General features: G+C 39.6%; 1 protein-coding gene across 2 annotated transcripts in view; it reads right to left on the bottom strand.

The window, feature by feature from the left end:
• rin1b (Ras and Rab interactor 1b) overlaps nucleotides 1-12,189 on the bottom strand; it is a 40,265-nt gene extending 28,076 nt beyond the window's left edge. For both annotated transcript variants that reach the window (XM_006805493.2, XM_035914202.2), the window contains exon 1: nucleotides 11,925-12,189. The gene's annotated coding sequence lies outside the window, so the exon portion shown is untranslated. The remainder of the gene's footprint in view (nucleotides 1-11,924) is intronic.
• Nucleotides 12,190-13,575: the final 1,386 nt, after the last annotated feature.

Genomic DNA, 13,575 nt, shown 5'->3' with positions numbered 1-13,575 from the left:
TTTTTTATCGTTTTTAGCGTTATCGTCGGTGTCCCTGGGTCTTTTCCCGAGTGTTATGAATAAATCTTCTTTTTTTGGTACCGGTACTGGTTTTATTTTGTTGTATTTATCCGCGACACCTTAAAGGCCAGTCCATGAAAATATTGTCAGACATAAACCAGTCTGTGGTGCAAAAAAGGTTGGAGACCGCTGACATATATTATTAACTAAAACTTGTGCATCCTTTCTTCAGCAAACCCTAAGTGTTTGCTTTGACAAATTACCTTGGGTTCCAGTAAGGAGGAAAAAGTCATCTGCATAAACTTTATACCTACCTGCAACAAGTAATCCATCAAAGAAAGCCTAGTGTTTTGCAGTCACAAGGAGGGAGAACATTTAAAAATAAATAACAGAATGTGCGATAAAAACTTAATGTAATGTAACATTAGTAATAACCAAAAACTTGACGAAAAATCCAGAGAATTGCAAAAAAAAAAGCCCTCCTGAAATGTGAAATCAGGCTGTCCCAGATTGTTGCATGGTGCCCCTTTATTCTCCCTCCTGCTTCACACGGTGGACTCCTGCATTTCCCAGCATTCATTTCAGCAGCCTCCAGAGAACACTCATAAACTTGTTTTCAGCTGAGTTTTATGTGTAGGTGGATGTAGCCATATAATGACAGAGGTAGTAATAGCAAAGCAGCGCAGGCATCCAGTTAAGCAGAAACCTCCACGATTTACACATCTGCAAGCTGTGATCTGCAAGCCTGATCAGTTATCCCAAATAATGAGACGGGAAATGCTGCTGGTGATTGATGCACTGTCAAAAACGTCAAAGAAAATTCTAAATCATCCGTACAGTGCTTCGCATTTTGCCAGCTACTCACAGGGGAAAAAACAAACCCAAATGCAATAAGTCCAGGGAAAGTTAGAGAGGCTCCTAAGACGGCAGCAGAGGAGGAACGAGGCGGAAACTTAAATCTCAACAACCCACCCACTTTTCACTGAGCTGATGCGGCTACGCTGCCTTCAGCTTCTGCCACACCGAGTGAAATCCACCGAGTTCTCACAAATGTAAACCCCAGCCAATAAACATGCAGCGATAGTAATGCTGAAAGCAGATAGCAGTGCCGTGCACTTTGCTCATTGTTACATCCTACATACGGTGTTTCCATCTGGAGTCTTTGATAAGCAGGCGCTGGAAATTCACTTTTTTAAAATTATCTTCTACAGATTTTACATTTGGCAGGGACATTACATTTCATGGATATGCGCTGATGTTGCAGCTCTGAGAAATCCACAGGATGCACAGATTTCTGCACATTTATAGCAGCTTACCATTGACAAATTAACATGACTAATAAGAATTAACAGGTTATTGTGCACATTTATTAATCACATACAGAAAATGTATTTTTCCCAAGTTCTGTTAAACAGAGCAAGAAACTTTTAACACAGCTTTTCCAAACATCCTAGTTTTATTATAGATGCTTACATTACTTTACGTTCCCCATTTGACCTCCCTGATGCTGAAAGTCAGTTGTGCGTTGTTTTTGCTGGATAACAGCCTGCAGTCGTTTGTTGTCGTTTTCAGTAAGTATCACTTCCGTCTCTTCAGCAATCCCAGGCCATTCTTGTTTCATGGGTTTTTCTTTCTGAAGCTTCACATATCCTTCTTTCATCATGATTCCTTCCATCTTGACAAGATTCCTGGTTCCAGATCTTCTGAAGCATCCCCACAACATAATACTCCACCATGTTTCACTGTGGAGTTGTTTTCCTCTCTCTTCTTTCTCCAAACATAAGCAGCATCTCTGTGGCCAAAGAGACCTAGTTTTTGGGTCATCTGAAATCTTGTGCTACACTTCCAGTGTACATAATATGTCTCCAGGTGGTCCTTTAATCAGTCAGTAGTCAATAGTTTTCTTTCCAGAGTCTTTGAAATCTTTGGCTTCCCACCTCTGCCAGGTTTAAACTGTCTAAACTGACTTCTTTTGTTTTTGACATGATGCGTTTTCAAGAAATAGCTCAAACCCATGCTGGTGTTTTTATACTGTGTGTTAAATAAAAGATAAGCCTTACTTTTAGTTTGATTTTACAAGTTTTGAGCATCACAAAGTTAAACCACATCATTGCACAGTAGAGGTTTGTGCTATGGCTCAATAAACCTCTCATTTTTTCTGTAATTATGTAGAAAAAAATATTCATTCATTCTTAGAAATGATTAAAGAAAAGTAGAATGTTTAGAAATACTATGTCGACCATACCTTAACTGTTAAAAATGACTTTTGACAAAAACTTCATAGGCCTAATAGCTGTCCTCACCTGTATAGCTTTCACTCCAGCAGGTCAGGCTCAAATGCACTCTCAGCAGATCAGCTGATCTCAGTGCTAACCCAAATCAGCTGTAGGTTCAGCTGATATGCATTGTGCAGTTGGCAAATGTAGCGTAGAACATGCTATTTGAGTCTTTTTAGCTCACATCAGTTGCTGCTTATTGCAAGCCTCTTTGCAACCCACTGTCACCACAACACCTCTTCTCTTGTCATTTCAGACATTGTCTGAAATGACAATGTCTGACAATGTCTGACAATGTCTAGCTCACAATGATGTGAGCTAAAAAGACTCAAATAGCATGTTCTATGCTACATTTGCCAACTGCACAATGCATATCAGCTGAGCCTACAGCTGATTTGGGTTCGCACTGAGATCAGCTGATCTGCTGAGAGTGCATTTGAGCCTGACCTGCTGGAGTGAATGCTATACAGGTGAGGACAGCTGCTGCAGCAGAAAAGATTTTCCTACTCTGAAGAGGATGGTGGCAGGAAAAATGTGTACAGGCATTAATGTATTGCGATGAATTTATATTTGTTATTTCTGACCAATATGGCGGCCACATTGCTGGATTTATGAACAGTGGCCAGTGGTCTATCTACATGAATGTAACTACACACTATTATACACACAGTATACGCCAACTCTAACTTCATAATAGTTGAAGCCTTAACATGTCGAGCAGAGGTAGTTCTAAACTCAAACACAAATCAGACTAACAACTGTGTACTTAAGGTTCAGCATAAATTCTTGCTTTGACGCCAGCCACTCTCTCATCAGTCTGTAAAATCTCTCATTTGCATAAGAGTGACCATGACAGTGGATAAGTATAGCCAGCAGCCCATCACTGCATGCGTAGGATGACTAATGGAACAACATAATTGCAGTGGGCTATAAGTATCCACAGGGGGCAACAGTGGGCACGGGGGCCTGCTGACTGATGACAGGTGTCCGTTTTGATGCCTGCTGCATAAGCGGCATAGCAAAGGCACTCAGGGCCAGTGACAAGGAAGTGAGAGCTGTGTGTTGTGTGTATGTGTGTGTGCATGACGAAGTAGTACAAAGGCATTAGTATGAGTCAGAAGCAACACTTGGGCTGTAGGAGAGAAGAAGGACTGTTAGCATAACTGTGAATTTTCATAATTTTAGAAGCATATCGGTTAACTGATGTGGTGATTCAGAAGGAGCATTATCACAAATAGTTCTGTCAGACCAGAGATGTGTGTCTGTGTGTGTGTGTAATGAGAGAAAAGCTAAATGTGATCCATTATGATGTCAAATCATTTAACTGTTCCATTTTTGCTCCATAGTGTGACCCAGAGGTCAGCCTGCAACCTATAATCATTCAGCTTTTGTTGATGGCAGCTTTAGGTATATAATGCATGTTAAAATCTTATGATTATTTGAATTCAGGATAATTTGGCGTGAATAATTGCGTGTTTAGCACTGAAAAGAGCAAATATGAGGTGTGGAGACTGCAGTTATTATGAGGTGTAAATCTAATATAGGATATTTTTAGATTTGATACGGATCCCAAATTGGATAAGTATGCACATTCAGGCAGAGAAATAAAATGAACCGTGATTTAAACATAAGAAATGAAAAAAATAATCCACAGTATTGAAGTCCTCCTATCTATAAAAGCACATTTAGACTGAAAAAACACTAGGAGTATAATTATAGTACATATTTACTGCAGTCATTAACCCTAAAAAAGAAAAAACTCTGAAAAGCACGTACTGAATACAAAACAGCAGCTTGCTGATGAACATCTTGCGCGGGTTAGCAGCTAAAGATACAGATATTTTCTCAGGAGTGACTAAAAGCAGAGCTGAAAGTATGTGAATGTTAGCACTAAATTCAGCAGGTGAGCAGAAACACCAGCTGAATGATAGAGCTGCCTGTTGAATGGAATGATGCACGTGTTAGCTAAACTATTAGCTATAGTAACTCGCACAGTAGTGCCAAGCAGCAGCTGCTGGGGCAGAAAAATAAAGCCAGTGTGGACATGCCAAAACTTGAGTTCACTTTGAGAGCAAATGTTTCCCTCTATATCAACTGCACAAGGAGTCATGTTTGTCTGAAAGGTTGAAAGTTATCATTATTAGAGAGGTGGATGCTAACACAGGGGGCTATCATGCTAGCTCTCTGCTAGGCTCTCACCTATGTTATTTTAAGTTGGTGAAATTCGCATATTTTTGGTGTTGGTGCCTTTAAGAATATTCCCATTACATTTTTCAGTAACACGTTTTCAATTCAGTAATCACATTACAGTTAGATTTACTCATTACTGCATTTTCACGGACAGCATGCTAACACAAACCTATAGTGAACAACTAAGAGTGATGTTAAGGCTGAGTCCTGACCCCAGCCCAGCAGCAAGAGCCAGAACTTCAACAGGTAACAAAGGCAGTGATGAGTTTCTACCTGTTCATGTTTCTAACGTATTGATCGCTTTAAAGTCTCAGATTTTCAACTTTGCTTTGTGTTCAGACTTAAATACTCAAACAAAGATGTTATATGTGTGCTCATTAGGATAACCGTTTGTGTTGGTGTGCGGGACTGTGGCCCAAAGGTTTATATTGTTAACTGGTTATTATGTGACAACGCATTTAAGCCATGTTACAGAGTAACATAAAAACTAATTAACAAGTAATGTAACAAATTACTTTTTTTCTGTGGAACAGTTAAGTAATGTACTGCATTACTTTCAAGAAAAGCAGTGACTAATGTGTAATACATAACCTTTACTGAATAACAACCCCAACACTGCTTGCTAATAAGGGAAAGGGAGCAGCTGAAAGACAACATAGCACTAATTAGCAGGTATCTGTGTCGGTGGGTACACACATGGGATAAAGTGGGCCAGTGTTCTAGCACCTTCAGCTAATGAGTATTTAAATCTTACAGTTTACGATACAAAAATACTTTCAAGTAAGCATTTTTGTTCTGCGCAGTTTGACACAGTGTGTCTGCTAGCTAAAGGTACAGATACTGTATTTTACAGGGACAGAAAAACAGAAACAACATGTTAATGTGTAAAACTGTCGGAGGTGGAAGTGTGGGAGAAGAGGACAGGAAATAAGAAGAAACATTTAAATAGGAAATTTAAAGCTTACATAATGTGATGTGCTGCTGGAGTTTGGTTTTTTTCATATTGTATACAATATTGTGGTACATTTTAAAGTGATTGATGTTAAACGGCTTCAGGGCAGGCTGTGGTATCCTTGGTAACTGGCAGGTTAGTTCCTGGCTATTATGAGAGACATTGAAAGAAACAGAAACGGCACTAAAATAATTTGGAATAAAATTTTGTGTGAGAATTTTGCAACAGGAGGTATGCCTTGAAAGTTCAAATAATTAAAACCACTACAGGCATGTAGTACACAACGGTACTATATGCGTATTTGTATTCTGGCCACAAATAAAGAACAAAAATGACAAAACAATAAAGTACATCCGTTTCCCAGGTGACCAATCTATTTTGCATGTGTCACCAGAGGGCACCAAAGGCCCATAGAAAGCATTTTCTAAATACAAATAAACTTTAACCTAAGGTAATCCTAAATGTTTATTTTGTAACTACAATATTCTGATATGTTATTTGAATGCTTGTGCACATGTAAACAGTATTTATAGACTATTTACATATAAATAATTTAAATGTTCTTCAGAAATGTACACATTAATTTGACTGACCAAGCGGTGGTTAGCATACCACCCAGACTAGCAAGTTTCGACATTAGCAATTTAAGAAAAAATATACACAAGAAATAAAGTTATTGATATCTAGTATTCTCTAATATTGATTATAAATAACAAATGAATAAACTTACGTGAGTGCATTTACGCATCCTCAAAACAGACTTTAGCTACTGTCAATCCACTAAGTGTTGACCACGCTGCATAATACTGTAAAAGAACAGCTATTGGCCAATAAACCCAAGAAGGACCAATCAAAGAGCTCAAAACTAAACCAATAAAATCTGATCTTTACTGAAAGCATTTTTATCAGTAGTGGTTAAGCTTAAAGAGGAAAAACCTTCTAAAGTCTTATTTGTGGTAAAAGTAAGCAAACTTTTAAAATATGTTTTTAATCAGATATGAGTGAATCTGTGCATTTTTTAATATCCTGGTTTAAATTTAAAGTTTAATTTAATAATGCTTCAAAATGTGTTTCAGTGCAGCCGCTGAGTAACAGGATCTGCTTCCAGAAGAACTTTGGTAGGAGTCATCAACATGAATTTTCGCTGATATTTCACCCTTTTGCTGTCTTTTTATTAGCTAGGATTTGGAAAGCATTCATGATGCCTCATATAACATCTACTCATATAGTGTAGGATGCAGCTGGGTGAATCCAGGAAGAGGAGGAAACCTCAGAGCCAGCAGTCAGCTGACTTCAGCTGGTCCACAAAGAAAACGTGCTGGAGCCCACATTAGACATGTATGCTGCTTTTTTCTGAGTGACTCATGAGCTATCCATGCACCTTGCTAACTAAGCTTGATAGTATTAGCGGGTAAATTCATATTCAAACCACTCATCCAAATATGTGACGCAGCACGGGAAAAGCCAGTCAGAGATGCCAACCAACAATCCTGGCTGTGCACAAAAACAAACAAAACACAAAAGAAGAAAATCACGAACAAGCAGACATTCCAATATTTCTGTTTGTTATCTTAACTTCAGTGTCTGCAAATATGTCTCAAAACTGTCAGAATTTTTGTAAAATGTAAAAAAAAAAAAAAAAAAGTAAAAAAAAAGATAATTCTGTCTTCAGAATGTTAACTTCTAGTCCCCCAGAAAACTTCTTTTTCTTCACAAGGCAGTAGGTGGCGTCACAGTAGCCTCATCTATTTTTAAATACAGTCTGTGGTCCCACAACAAAACAAAGTAAGTGGTCGTCATCAGCTTTGAGAAAGTCTAAAAATGTGGACTAATGTGAGCAGTGACTATTATTATTTATATACAATTAATCAGTGGATAAAGTTTTGACTGAGGTTTTAATTTACTGCAAATCTTATTTACTGTGTCTTTTTCCCACCGTGTTTTGGAGCTTATCTGGAAAGCCTGTACTCGATTTGGAGTGCCAAAGTTGTCCATCTGAACAGGTCACTGAATCTTGCATTTTCCTCATAATAAGAGCTGGAAAAGTTGCCAGGATAACAGCCCGGCCACATTCACTTGTCTCCCACGAAAACTGGAAACCAACTTTCTTCAAGACGCTGTCACTTTGCCGTTGTCACTTCTCAAAATCACATAACAACTGGAATCTCACCACGCGACTGCCAGATTTTCTCACACCGCTTTCAGCAAAAACAAGGCGAAACACCTCTCCTCTCCTTCTTAATCTCTCTTTATCCCGGACTGCGGTTAAAGCTGCGATCCAAAATGTGCTTGGAAACAATAGGATCCATACCCTTAAAAAAAGTATTTTCAGCATCGCAGTTCCTCCTTTTTTCTGGTGTTGCTTGACCTCTGCATGACTGCGTGATTCACAGTGTAACTAATGACGCATGAGGAGCTCTTCATACAAAATGGTATTTTTGTAAAGGACTGTTAGGTAATGTCAGAGGTTTTTCCATAAGCGGGAGTGAATAATATCTGTAAAAGTTGAGTTTTGTCAGGGGTCTTTGGAGAAGATATTGATTGAGTAGATATAGCGTCTCGTAGACTTTGTGCTAAGAGCAGTTTTAGCAGCTTTTTAAGACTTTGATTAGGAACTTTAAAGTTTCGTTTTATTCTATCAAACACTTTCCCCCAAAGAAACCTCAAACTAGACGATCATGTTAGAGTTAGGACTAAAAATGTTTCCTAAACTATTATTTTGCTGATAAGACTTTAGTGCGTGCATGTGCGTCCATACATTTGGTTAGTATTTAAATTCCCCGGCTTTCCTGCGATATCTACCGTGGATTTAATCTCACGAGCGCAGACTTGACAACGACAAAGAGGGATCACTTTCATCTTTCATTTTCAGATTGTGTTAGAGTGACCACAAGAGGACAAAAGCCTGCATTAATACTGTACTCTCTCTGAAGAAGCCAGGGAAGGAGGACGACAAACCAGATCTGTTGGTTTTCAAGTTCTGCTCTATTAAACAACCCCTACTGATTTTTTTTAAAGTCCTGTCACAATCAACCTAAAAATAAAACAGTCAACTATATGTTTTTTGACATATTTAAGGAGTCAGATTTAGCAAACTCGTCGTCTTTAATCCATAAACCAAATTCAAATCTTTTACTTTGTGATGTTTTGTTGAGTCGGTGTACGTAAGCCCTAAACCTCTCGTCTTGAACATCTACCTTGGAGCATTTATCCACCAGACGTGCTCAAACCTGAGAGAAAAAGCTGTCAGGTTGCCTAAGAAACACACCTATATTAGGACTATAGCAACACACTTCCTAATTTAATTACACTGCATGAAACAGTAACTAAACGATATCCTCCAAATCCTGCTGTTTTACATCCACTCCATCAGTGCTGTGGTGCATACGGTACCCTAACAGTGAGGAGACAGGGCGGGATCTGTGGTCTTAACCAGGAGGTAATGAATATGAGGCAGTGCAGAGCTTCTGATCACATCATGTCTTATCGGTTTTAGAGTATTTGTACTTCAAACGCAGAATGTTGTTTTTCAGAACTCCATCTGTCAATAACTTGTTGAGGTGGAACTGATTAATTTCAACCTAAAAACCAATAGAGGTGGTAATTTGGGGATATATCTTTTATTATAAAAAGGCACTCTGTAATTTGTCACGTGTCCGTGACCTTTTACTTGTTAATACTACATATTAGTTGCGAGTTAGAGGAGTGCACGTGTGCAGTACGACAAAAGTGATCACTTCTGTGATGGTTTCTTTCAAGTGGTTATGTAGGCGTGTTATTTTCTGGTGCCTCTTTAGATGCAGTTGAAGCTTTACCATAACGTTACAAATGCAGCAATCATTCTTAACTGATAAAGACGACATCTGGGGACCTCCCCTCTACCCTTAATGAGAAGTACTGACACCGATAAAGATCAATGACATCATTAAAGACGTGTTTCAACCACCGGTAGACCACTCTCACTTGAAGTTTGTTTCTGCCGCTGACAAACTAAAACACTTTTTGGCATCTGTAAGTCATAATTTATGGTTATTGTCTAATTTCAAGTTTTTTACTCAGACGTTTTGCGTTAGCAAGTCAAGGTTTTGAGATAATACCTGGAAATTGGGACTCAAGCTTCTGAGAAGATCCGTTGAAACTTCGAGCTTATGGATGCAAAAAAAATGTGTTTTTTCTACAAATGATTGGCACTAATTATTAAGAAGAGATTAGAAGCTGTGTTCTTGTTTGTGTGTCTGTTTATTGTTATTGTGGTTAATATGAAGCTATAAACAGAGAGCTATACCAGTGAGATAATATCATAAACATCTGCTGTTTCCATACAAAAATTATCATAGTTGTGCTTTAAGTTCTCTCTGTTAAGACCTGAGGGTGTTGGGGTGGCGACCTATTCATGGTGATACCTCACCTCTCCAATAAAGACAACAGCTCCAGCAGCAACGTCACGACCGTGGTTGGATAAGAAGGAGTAAGTATTTTCCCCATTTTGCATATACTTACAAAAAATGCAACTTTTTTTTACTCGTATCACATTGCATGAAGCATTGGGTGCTACTGACAATTTGTTTTCCTGTAAAGTGCTGCCCTGCCCTACTGTGCATTTAAATGAATCTGACTCAAGCTGACTGGAGAAGGCGTTCGCATTGGAAAGCGAGCGTCTTACATCCTAAGTTAGTGCAGCTTAACTTGATTATACTGCTGGGACACACTGATGGGAAATGGTTGATATCTAAAAAAAACAAAAAACTAATTACATCTTTAATAAAGTTTTGATTCGTTGCCCAAAATAGCCTCTAACTGAACAGTAAGAAACTGCTCTCAGCAGAGAAACTGTCTCCTGTGCCAGCAATCCTTATATATATATCTGCCAGACTTTTCAAAATGGTGGACGTTTGCTTCAGGAGTGAGCACCTTTTTTTCTGTTTTTTTACTCTCTTGTGTTTCAAGGTGATGACACAATTTCTTAGCAGTGAAGAGGGGAAGCCTGCCATATACATGAGTCAGGTTACTGTAATGTGTCTGTCTGCGCACCGTTTCCAGCACAGAGGACAGGCTGCTCAGCAAAGGACTGAACTCTGTCCAACAGCTCTGAGCGTCATGCCTGGGCACTCTGCGATCGCACTCCTCCTACACAACACAGGGCAGAAAGCAGCCCCCCTCCCCCTACACACACATAAATATATACGCACACATTTGGTCAAAATCAACATGTCAGTCCACCATTCAGCAATCACAGACTTCTTGTAGGTAGGACGGCATAATCACAGCAACGACTCGCAAAGCAATCAGTAATGCTCGTGGCCTCATCTGCATCTGCATTTAAAAGAAGGGTGGGGGTCTTAAAAAAATAATAAATAAAAACTGTTTTTAAAAAAAAAAAAAAAAAACAGCAGTCATGTAAAGTCACAAAACGCCACTTACAGTAATGCGCCTCTCAGAATTAACGAGCAAAACAACAGCGAGGAAGTGGGAACATCACATCTACTCCTACGCAGGCAGGATGGCACTTCAGTTTTAAAGTTATGTAACAGTCCATTGGTGTGAGATTACATTCACTTTGCCCTCTGAGGGGAGACAGGAGATCAAGATACTTCAAAAATAAAAGTCTGAGTGGCTAATTGAACACTGGCATGCCTCATGAAGGTGCAGTTCAACCAAAAAAAAAAAAGAAAGAAAAGAAAAGAAAGCCAGGCGGATGGATGGGTGGATGGATGGTCATTAGTTCACCTCCAAAACCTGCAGAGATGAAAATTTGCATTACTTCTCGTGGGTGGCTGGTTTGATTAGGTGCTGGAGGAAATCTGGGGGAAAAAAACGCCCTGAACTTCTGCTTGTCTGAGGTAATATGGTAATTTGAAATTTTCAGGCTGTACACAGAGAAATCTGCAGCACAACCACTGAGAGACAGAAGGAAAAACCATCAGTAAAGTTGAAGGAGGAACAGCCCAAGTACACAGTGCAGACCTGTGGCTGAGAATAATGAACACCTACACCCAAACTGTTATTATCATGTAAAAAAAACCATCCATATTAATTTCATGAAACCTCCACTTTGAGCTTTGGGTCGTGCATCAGCCTCACTCCCACCCGCCCCCCTGCACCAACGCTTTCCGACCGTCCTAATCGCTAATTGATTAATTGGCAAAAACTTTAATGTCGAGGGGACGCACACGCGTGAATCACCGAGCTGCATTGTTTACCGAGACGTCCCCTGCTGACCGGAAACTACGTTAAACAACAAACGCCGACGCGCTTTGAACTTGAGAAGAGAAAGGGGACCTTCAAAAGGGAGGAGAAAATATTAATACAGCTACTGGAGCCTGGAGCTGTGCTGCATGTGCCAACTCTCCAGGAACTACCTCTTCCTTTTTTTTTTTCCAACTTCGCGCAGTCTTATTTTTATTTATTTATATTTATGCATCTTCACAGCCAGTCACACCTGTCTCCCTTTTTCTTTTTTCTTTTTAACGCAAATTTCGATTCCAAAAAAACAAAAACAAACTTACCTTCTATCTGAAGGTGGGAACAGGTGCTGCGGGGCGCTGTGCGCAGTCTGCTGTCTTAATTAAGCGTCCGCGAGAGTTTGATGGTTATGTACGAAGAGGGTGCCGAGCCTCCGAGTCCGAGCACCATGCTGTGGGAACACGGGCTTGTCAAGAAAATGCGCACAACACCGGCGACAAGGCGGAGGAGCGCATTTTTAATTCTGTCTGAGCATCTGAAGTGATACACAGTCACAGCAGAGACACACTGTGTGCCCCCCCTCCCGCCTCCCTGACTCTGACACTCACTCACTCACACCAATCCAAATCACACCATGCCAGGGAAAATATTCTGCTTGTAAATCCACTTTTTTTTTTTTACATAGTGGACACGATATTTAATAAAGGGCGTTTCCCGTGTAATAATGCAGGAGCCTCACAAAACTTTAAGCCTTTTGTAATGTTCTCGTGAGGTTGATGGACTCCATGAAGGAGACAGCACCAGTGCAAACTATAAAAGACGAAATCATTTGTCTTTTAGGGGACACAAGGCACGTTTTTAAATCTGTGATATAACCAAGAAAATAGCGTAAAAATATTATAAACAGACTTTTTACTGCAGAAAGGCAGCGAATCGTCCCACTTCTGTTCCCCTAATGAAGCCCTTGAGTATATAACGCGCTGTTCAGGTGGAAGAGAAAGCGCGCAAAGGTCCTGAAAATGCTAATTGAAACAATTTGCATTTTCCCACAGAGACTAAACGATCAGAAATAACACAGCTCTTTATAAAACTGCCTGTGTGTGACCATGGGAGAAGCTGTGAGAAGCGTCACATAACCGGAACTGGACTTTGACGCACTGTGCGCTTTTTTGTGAGAGCTATTTCTGGACTGCTGCATCCATCTTTTTTTTTTTTTTTTTCTTACAGGTGAAGGTGTGTGGTTCTGCTAATGGCCGCCAGGTGGCGCCAGAGTCCGCGCTTTATGTCACCGACATGGCCAAAAAGCTCCAGAAGTTTTCTGAAACAGGTGAAGATTTGGTTCTGGTTCTTTATGTGTGACTTTGAACAACATTTACCTTCTTCTATATCTAATGAATGATGGAATATTTTACATATGTGAAGCAGAAAAAACATAAATAATAAACATGTTTAACTTACTAAACTGACATTTGACAACTTGAGCTGTGTTTAAACTGAATGTAGAACTTATATCACATTACTAACTAACTATAACTGTGTCTTTATGTGGCCATGGGAAACTAACTAACTAACTGGATACCTATAACTACATAACTATAAGAACTATTACTTGATATGCTCAGTATGTGGATTGGGGGTGACAAAGCATCTGGCATGTTGCCAGATTTTCCCGTTGTAATACAATAAAGCATTAGCCTACATTATTTTGACATTGATAATAAACCAGGCTAAAAAAAAATGGAAAGAGCTTGATTAAATGCTAATAAAATTCTAGTAAGTCACCAGTCTGTCACAGGGTTAATGGAAAGAGACATGTCAGGCAACCACACAGGATCACGTCTACACCTACGGCCACTTTAGAATCACCCATTAACCTAACAAGCAAAGTGGACTGTGGGAGGAAGCAGGGGTGCCCAGAGGAAGCCCACACAGGGACAGGGATAACAAGCAAAGTCCACACAGGCAGACCTGGGT

Source organism: Neolamprologus brichardi, chromosome 3 (genome assembly GCF_056152115.1).
Source record: "Neolamprologus brichardi isolate AB-2024 chromosome 3, ASM5615211v1, whole genome shotgun sequence".
Classification (NCBI taxonomy): Eukaryota; Metazoa; Chordata; class Actinopteri; order Cichliformes; family Cichlidae; genus Neolamprologus; species Neolamprologus brichardi.
The sequence above is the reverse complement of the archived record's forward strand: the minus strand, read 5'-3'. Positions and strand labels throughout refer to the sequence as shown.